The sequence below is a fragment of the Mus pahari genome, unplaced genomic scaffold (genome assembly GCF_900095145.1).
Source record: "Mus pahari unplaced genomic scaffold, PAHARI_EIJ_v1.1 scaffold_9006_1, whole genome shotgun sequence".
NCBI classification, from domain to species: Eukaryota; Metazoa; Chordata; class Mammalia; order Rodentia; family Muridae; genus Mus; species Mus pahari.
The window spans coordinates 42,325-49,964 of record NW_018393239.1 but is presented as its reverse complement, the minus strand read 5'-3'; positions in this window follow the sequence as shown (position 1 = coordinate 49,964).

Below are 7,640 nucleotides of genomic sequence, written 5' to 3'. Positions count from 1 at the left end.
TTTTAATAGCTGAGTAGTACTCCATTGTGTAAATGTACCACAGTTTCTGCATCCATTCCTCTATTGAGGGACTTCTGGGTTCTTTCCAGCTTCTGACTATTATAAATAAGGCTGTTATGAACATAGTGGAGCATGTGTCCTTGTTGTATGTTGGAGAATCTTCTGGGTATATGCCCAGGACTGGCATTGCTGGTTCCTTAGGTAGTGATGTGTCCAATTTTCTGAGTAACCATCCCACTGAATCCACAGTGCTTATATCAGCTTGCAAATTCCCCAACCATGGAGGAGTGTTCCTTTTCTTTGACATCCTCACCATCATCTGCTGTCAACTGAATTTTTGATCTTAGCCATTCTGATTAGTGTGAGGTAGAATCTCAGGGTTGGATTGATTTGCAATTTCCTGATAACTAAGGATGTTGATCATTTCTTTAGGTGTTTCCCAGCCATTTGATATTTCTCAGTTGAGAATTCTTTGCATTTCTAATAGGGTTATTTTCTTCCTGGAGTCTAACTTCTTGAGTTCTTTGTATATATTGGATATTAGCCCTCTATCAGATATAGGGTGGGTAAAGATCTTTTCCCAATCTGTTGATTACCATTTTGCCCTATTGACAAAGTCCACGGTATTCCTATTGTGGAGCATTAGGTTTTACCCAGCATATTCACTTGAGCTTTGCATTACTTCCTGTGCCTTACAACCCCTCCATCAACACTAAACCAAGGAATATCAGACATCTCCAACTCTTTTTCAGTACATCATCTTTTGATAGACACCTCAGCCAACAATTCAAACACCTGTGCATGCTTCCATCTTAAACCTAGTATCTCTACTCAGAGGGCTCATATCAATAAAGTCAGCCTGAACTAGTTTTAAGCTTTTTTCACCATCATCTCCCACCCTTAAATTCTGTTCCCACTCATATTCCTCAGATTTATGCTTGAATAAATTAAGAAATTCATTAATATCCTTAGTAATGGACTTCTTCATGGACTATACTTTCAGAATCCCCTCTAGGGGTCTGCTTTGCCTTGAGTCAGGTTATAGGTCTAAAGGAAACTATTAGTTGGCCTTGAGGAACATCAGTATTGTTTTTCATGGAATTTTATGTTTTATCATACAGTGAATGCTTAATTTCCTTAAAAAGAAAGGGCAGCATTTTAAGGGGTGGGATTGAGGGTACTACTTCCTTAGGTGAGGTAAAGCCTTGAGAATCTGAGGATTCAAAGTTCTCAGCTTCAATAGGGTCCTCTGACACATCTCCATGCCTAGTTATAGGATACCATTATTTTCCAGTTAATGCCATTACTTTACCTGGTGACATCTAAGTCTGAGACTTGAATTTTTGCTGTAATGCATCTGACCTTCTAGTGAGGGCTTCGATTTGATTTTCTGCAAATCAGGCTCTGTGGCTCTGGAGAGCAGATAATCTTCACGGACATTCTTAGAAACATTTAGATTGAATATTTGTATATTTGCATCTGGGCTAGTCAATTTTATCATGTAGCTCATTCCATCCCTCTATCAATTTATCCAGTGTTCCTAAGAACAATGAGCCAGCAAAACCATTTTCCTTATTTTTCTCCAAACTGTGGAATCCAGATCAAACAGGTTCTAAGAGATGTGCTGGCATGTAAGTGAAGCAAGTGAAGCCTTCTTTCCTTCATTGTCCTTATTTTCATACACTAGGCCACCTAATCCATTGCCACTTGCAATTGATGGATCAAGATAATCAAAGGCATTTACTTCTTTAAGTTTGAAATATAGTTTCTACCATGGGCTTTCAATATTCTTTGAGTTCCCAGGAGAGATACAGTTTTTGGAGAAGTTTCAGTAGTTGAAGGTGCTGGTGAATTGGAAGGTGCTGGAAAATTATTAATCCTATTCCATATTCTTAAAAGAATCATCCTTATACCTCTGCTCCTCTAGGTTCCAACTTTTGTATTAGTTAGGGTTTTCTATAGACACACAACTTGTGGAATGTCTCTATATGTTAAGGGAAATTATTGGAATGACTTCAATCTGCAGTCCAACCAATCTAACAATGGCCAACTGTGAATGAGAAGTACAAGTATCTAGTAATTGCTCAGTCCCACAAGGCTAGGTGTTTCAGCTAGTCATCTGTATAACTGGAATCCTGAAGAAGTTCCAATAGATGTGCTGGTATGTAAGTGCAAGCAGGTGAAGCCTTCCTTTTTCCCTTCTTCCCTCCCTCCCTCCCTCCCTCCCTCCCTTCCTCCCTCGCTTCCTTCCTTCCTTCCTTCTTCCTCCCTTCCTTCCTTCTTGTCAAGAGACATCTACATTGTTTCAAGTTTCTGCATATTATTAATAAAGCTGCTATGAACATAGTTGAGGAAATGTCTGTGTAGTATAGTAGGTCATCATTTGGGTATGTACCCAGGAGGAGTAGTATAGCCAGATCTTGCATTAGAACTATTTCCAGTTTTCTGAAAATTCACCAAATTGATTTCCAAAGTCGTACAAATCAACACTCCAACCATCAATGAAGTAGGGTTCCCTTTGCTCCAAATCCTCACCTGCATGTTCTATACAATGAGGTTTTTATCATGTCCATCTGGATACTATACTGGGTTTAACATGGAAACTCAGCATTGTTTTGATTTACTATTCCTTCATGACCAAGGACTTTCTTGGCCATTTAAGATTCCTCCTCTGCCACTATTGCATACGCCAGCAAGATTTTACTGAAAGGACCCTGATATAGCTCTGGTGAGTCTATGCCAGTGCCTCGCAAACACAGAAGTGGATGCTCACAGTCAGCTATGGGATGGAACACAGGGCCTCCAATGGAGGAGCTAAAGAAAGTACCCAAGTAGCTGAAGGGGTCTGCAACCATATCGGTGGAACAACAATATGAACTAACCAGTAACCCCAGAGCTCTTGTCTCTAGCTGCATATGTAGCAGAAGATGGCCTAGTCAGCCATCATTGGGAAGAGAGGCCCCTTGGTCTTGCAAACTTTATATGCTCCAGTACAGGGGAACACCAGGGCCAAGAATTGGGAGTGGTTAGTTAGGGGATTGGGGGAGAGGGTATATGGGACTTTGGGGATAGCATTTGAAATGTAAATGAAGTAAATACCTAATAAAAATTGGAAAAAAGATTCCTTCTCTGCTGAGAATTTTCTGTTTAGCTCTGTACCCCATTTTTAACTGGTTGTTTTAGGTTGTTGGTATCTAACTTCTTGAGTTCCTTATAAATTTTGTATATTAGCACTCTGCCAGATGTAGCAGAGGTAAAGATTCATTGCCAGTCTATCCCAACCCGTGGGACAGTTATTCCATGGTCCTCGAGGGGGATTCCAAACCTATATTGAAATGGGAATAAGAAAGTGACGGAGTCCATGCATGCTTGCCATAGTCTCATTTACTAAAGGAAAAAGCTCAGGTTTTATACAATACAGAGAGGGGTTAGGGAGTGATCAAAAGGAAGCTCAGTGAAGGACAAATGGGGAGGCTAATTGGGAGTTTGAAACTTTTAGTGATTTATCTCAGTTCCTTGGCATCACTGCTCTGGAAAATCAGGCAGCTAATCTCAGAGTCTGGTTTTTTCTAACAGCCCAAGGTGACAGCTCCGGGCAGCTCCAGAATGTAAGAAGACTCCCTCAGTCCTTGATGTTTGCTTAGGGCCATGCAACATGTTGCTGATTCCCATGCAACAGTCTTGAGGGGAGAGGGGGCAACTGGCTCCAAACAAAGAACTTTATGGCTCTCAGCTGCATGCTGTAAAAATGCCTGGGCTCTCCCCCAACCATTGTATGGTTTTGGCTTCCTTATCAAAAATCAAATGACTGTATGTGTGTTAATTTATTTGTCTATGATTTGATTCCTTTGAACATGTGTCTGTTTCTGTACCAATACTTCACAGGTTTTATCACTATCCCTAAAATAAGGAATAAAATACCCATGGAAGAAGTTGCAGAGACAAAGTTTGGAGCTAAGACAAAAGGATAGACCATCCAGAGACTGCCCTACCTGGAGGTCTATCTCATCATAAGCCACCAAAAGCAGACACTATTGCAGATGCCAGCAACATTTTGCTGAAAGGACAATTATATAGCTGTCTCTTGTGAGGCTATGCCAGTTCCTGGCAAATACAGAAACGGATGCCCACTGTCATCTCTAGGACAGAACACAGGGCCCCCATTGGAGGGGCTAGAGAAATTACCCAAGGAGCTGAGGGGGTCTGCAACCCTATAGGTGGGACAACAATATGAACTAATCAGTACCCCCAGAGCTCATGTCTCTAGCTGCATATGTAGCAGAAGATGGCACAGTCGGCCATCATTGGGAAGAGAGGCCCCTTGGTCTTGCAAATTTTATATGTCCCATACAGGGAGATGCCAGGGCCAAGAAGAGGAAGTGAGTGGGTAGGGGAGCATGGCGCAGGGGTATAGGGGACATTTGGGATAGCATTTAAAGGTAAATGAAGAAAATATGGGAGTGCGTAACCTTGATTTTCCTGATGTGGCAGGCCTCTGATGAGTATCCTTCAGCTGTATGGTTCTGGAACTACAGGTCTTTATGGGTCAGATGAAGGTGTGCAGAAAGTTGTCAGGAGAAGAGAGGTCCACCTGGGCTAGCAAGCTGGTCATGGTTGCTTGGCATGTCCCAGAGGACTCAGTGAGCAGTGAAGATGGGTGGGAGAATGAAAGCCAACCGGTATGTGTAGGGATCTGCATGTCTGATGAACGAGGTCAGAGATGTGGGGGGAGAATTATGATGCAGAGGGGATAGCAGGCTTCTCAGGCAAGCTTGATTTGCCCCGAGGACTCAAGAAAGCAAGGAATATCAGTGGTGGATAGGGTAGATTGACTTTATGGCTCAGAATCTTCAGGTCAGAGTATAGATTTTTGAAATAATCACTTATAATCTGACATTTCTTTGGTGCTTTTTGCAGTTCCTAGCCATTCACTTATTCTGTTAATTTGGAACATATCTCTCTATATTTCCCTTACTATTGTTATTATTATTATTATTATTATTATTATTATCATCATTATTAAATTTTCTTTCTATCTTTTTGTTATTTGGGTCTGTCGCTCCTGTCTCTTTTTATAGGCCTAGCAATTCGATACATATAGTATTTTGTAATGTTTTCTTTGATAAATTTTAGCACCGCTTTTTATTATTTCTCAACATTCTCTGGATTTGAATTAACTTGTTATTATTTCTCCATTGTTTGGACTTAATTAAATTCATTTTTTGTCTCTTTCTGATTTTTTGATGTAGGCAATTATGTCTCTAGAATTCCCTTGCAGTACCAAGATAGCCATAATTGTTATGTTGATTTCATTTTCAGTCTGTTTATTTTATTTTGTTAAAATATTCATTACCATTGGGCTGTTTTTATTTTTATACAATTTCAGGATTTTTTTCTTTATTTATTTCTTCTGTGACCCATTTATCATTTAGTAGTGAGTTGTTTAAACTCCACAATTTTTTTTCTTACAATATTTGCTTGATGTCCACTTAAAGTTTAGTTCATTATGATCAGGTAGGACACTTGGAAACGTTAGTACTCTTCTAAATTTTATATAATTTGTTTTGTGTGCCATATGTCCTATAAGCTATGTAAAGCCTAATGCGTAATCTCTGAACACACTGTGTAAAAAATGAATGAAAGCACTTAAATGAAGTCCTGTCCATTTGAAATAGCTTAAAAATAATACTGTAGAATGCTTCAACATGTAGAGTAACAAGGACTGTTGAGACAAGACTCCCAAAACTCAGGAAGAGTTATATAGACATGATAGTTACATTTAAATTAATTTAAATATTTTGTACATTGCAATGGAAATGAACAGCAGAGTCCCTACAAAGTCCCTAGAATAGGACAGAATAATTACAAGAGATTCATTTGACAGGAGATTGACATTTTGATGAAAAATAATTGAAAAATTAAACACTTTAATTCACAGGCAAGTTGTCCGATGATTTGAAAAGCTAATGACTACATAGTTCTCCAATAAATATGTGAAAACATATTTAAGATCCGTAGCTAATTGGAAAATGCTAATGCTTTCTACACTGAAATTCCATATTACTAAGCAGAACAGCTATTTTGATGGAAAGTACTATAACACATTATTTTAATGATGGAGAAAATGTAAAAAGCCATGTATTTTCTGGTGAGAATATGGAGTGTATATATCACAGTGAAATCTATTTATATCTGAAAGTACAGCTACCAGCCAACTGGTCCATCTAGTCTGTAACTGGGAAACATACCAAAGATATTAAAATTAACATCCTACAGACCTTCATGTAGTTTGAGTATGAATCAATCTATCCAAAAGACATGGATTCATCTTTTTTGCTCATTGTCAGATAAATGCATAATTTATTTATAGCATTTATATGCATGAATATTTCATTCAGCCATAAAAAGACCAAAATATGCCAGTTTCAGGAAGGTTGATGACACCAATTGCCTTCTTAAAAATAAAAAGACTTATCAGGAAAATATTTACTCCAATTTGCAGATTGTAACATTTTCCATTATATATACATGTCATTGACAAAAGTAGGGTGTATTTGGGAAGTAATATTATAAACAGACTTGGGAATAGAAAACATGTGAAGAAATGAGAGGTAAAAGAACAAATACCACATTTTCTCCTGTAGGCTAACTAATATGGACTGTACTTGTGTGTATTCATATATGCCTGTGTGTATGATTTTGTGTGTTTATGTGTGTGTGTGTGTTCACATGTGTTTCTGTCTGTTCAGACATTGAAATTGAAGTTAGAAATATGATTTTCTTTTGGTAAGGACTTAAAACCAATGAAAAGATGAATGAATGTGGAAAACATAAGCTTGTACAACTGTGTACAATAGCCAATATGCAAAAAAAAAACCCTTTTTGGTATCTACTGTCTTTTAAAATGGAAAAATTCTATTACTATCTCAAAAGTAAAGAGAAATCATTAAAAAATATTCAAATTTTTAAAAACCATAAGTTAAATATTTCTAAATATATTCACATACAAATACATTTTATAGAATGAGTATGTTGTCTGCATATATTTAGGCATATATAAATATATATGTATACAAAAATAATTGATAAGTAAAGTCATAGCAACTTTGAAACAGAAATAGGGGTGAAGATATGAAAGAATTCCAAGGAAGGAGAGGGAAATGTAATTAAATTATGATCTCAAAAGCAGTCAGATTATAATCTCAAAAAATAAAATGTACTTTTAAAATATGTAATTGTTCTTTCCTTACAACATGGAACAATTTGAATCGTATTTTTGACAGTTCTTTGATGATCTAGTAGAATTTTGTCCAGCTAAGTGCATTTTTGTGTTATAAAAGTAGAGATGATGACAGTTGGTGAGGAATGTTAGCTGAATTATGTAAAATAAAAATAATAGGAATTTTAATACGGGAAAACAACTGTAGCATAGGCTTTTATTTACTATTATTGAAAATAGTTTCTTTTGTCATGCAGTACTTCCCAATTATAGTTTCCCCTCCTTACATTCCTCCTAGTTCCCTTCAACATCTCTTCTCAATCAAATCCATACTCCTCCCTCTGTTTCCTCTGTAGATAAGAGTAACTCTACAAGAGACAAACTGCAGATAGGATTAAATAGGATACAAAAACTCATGGCA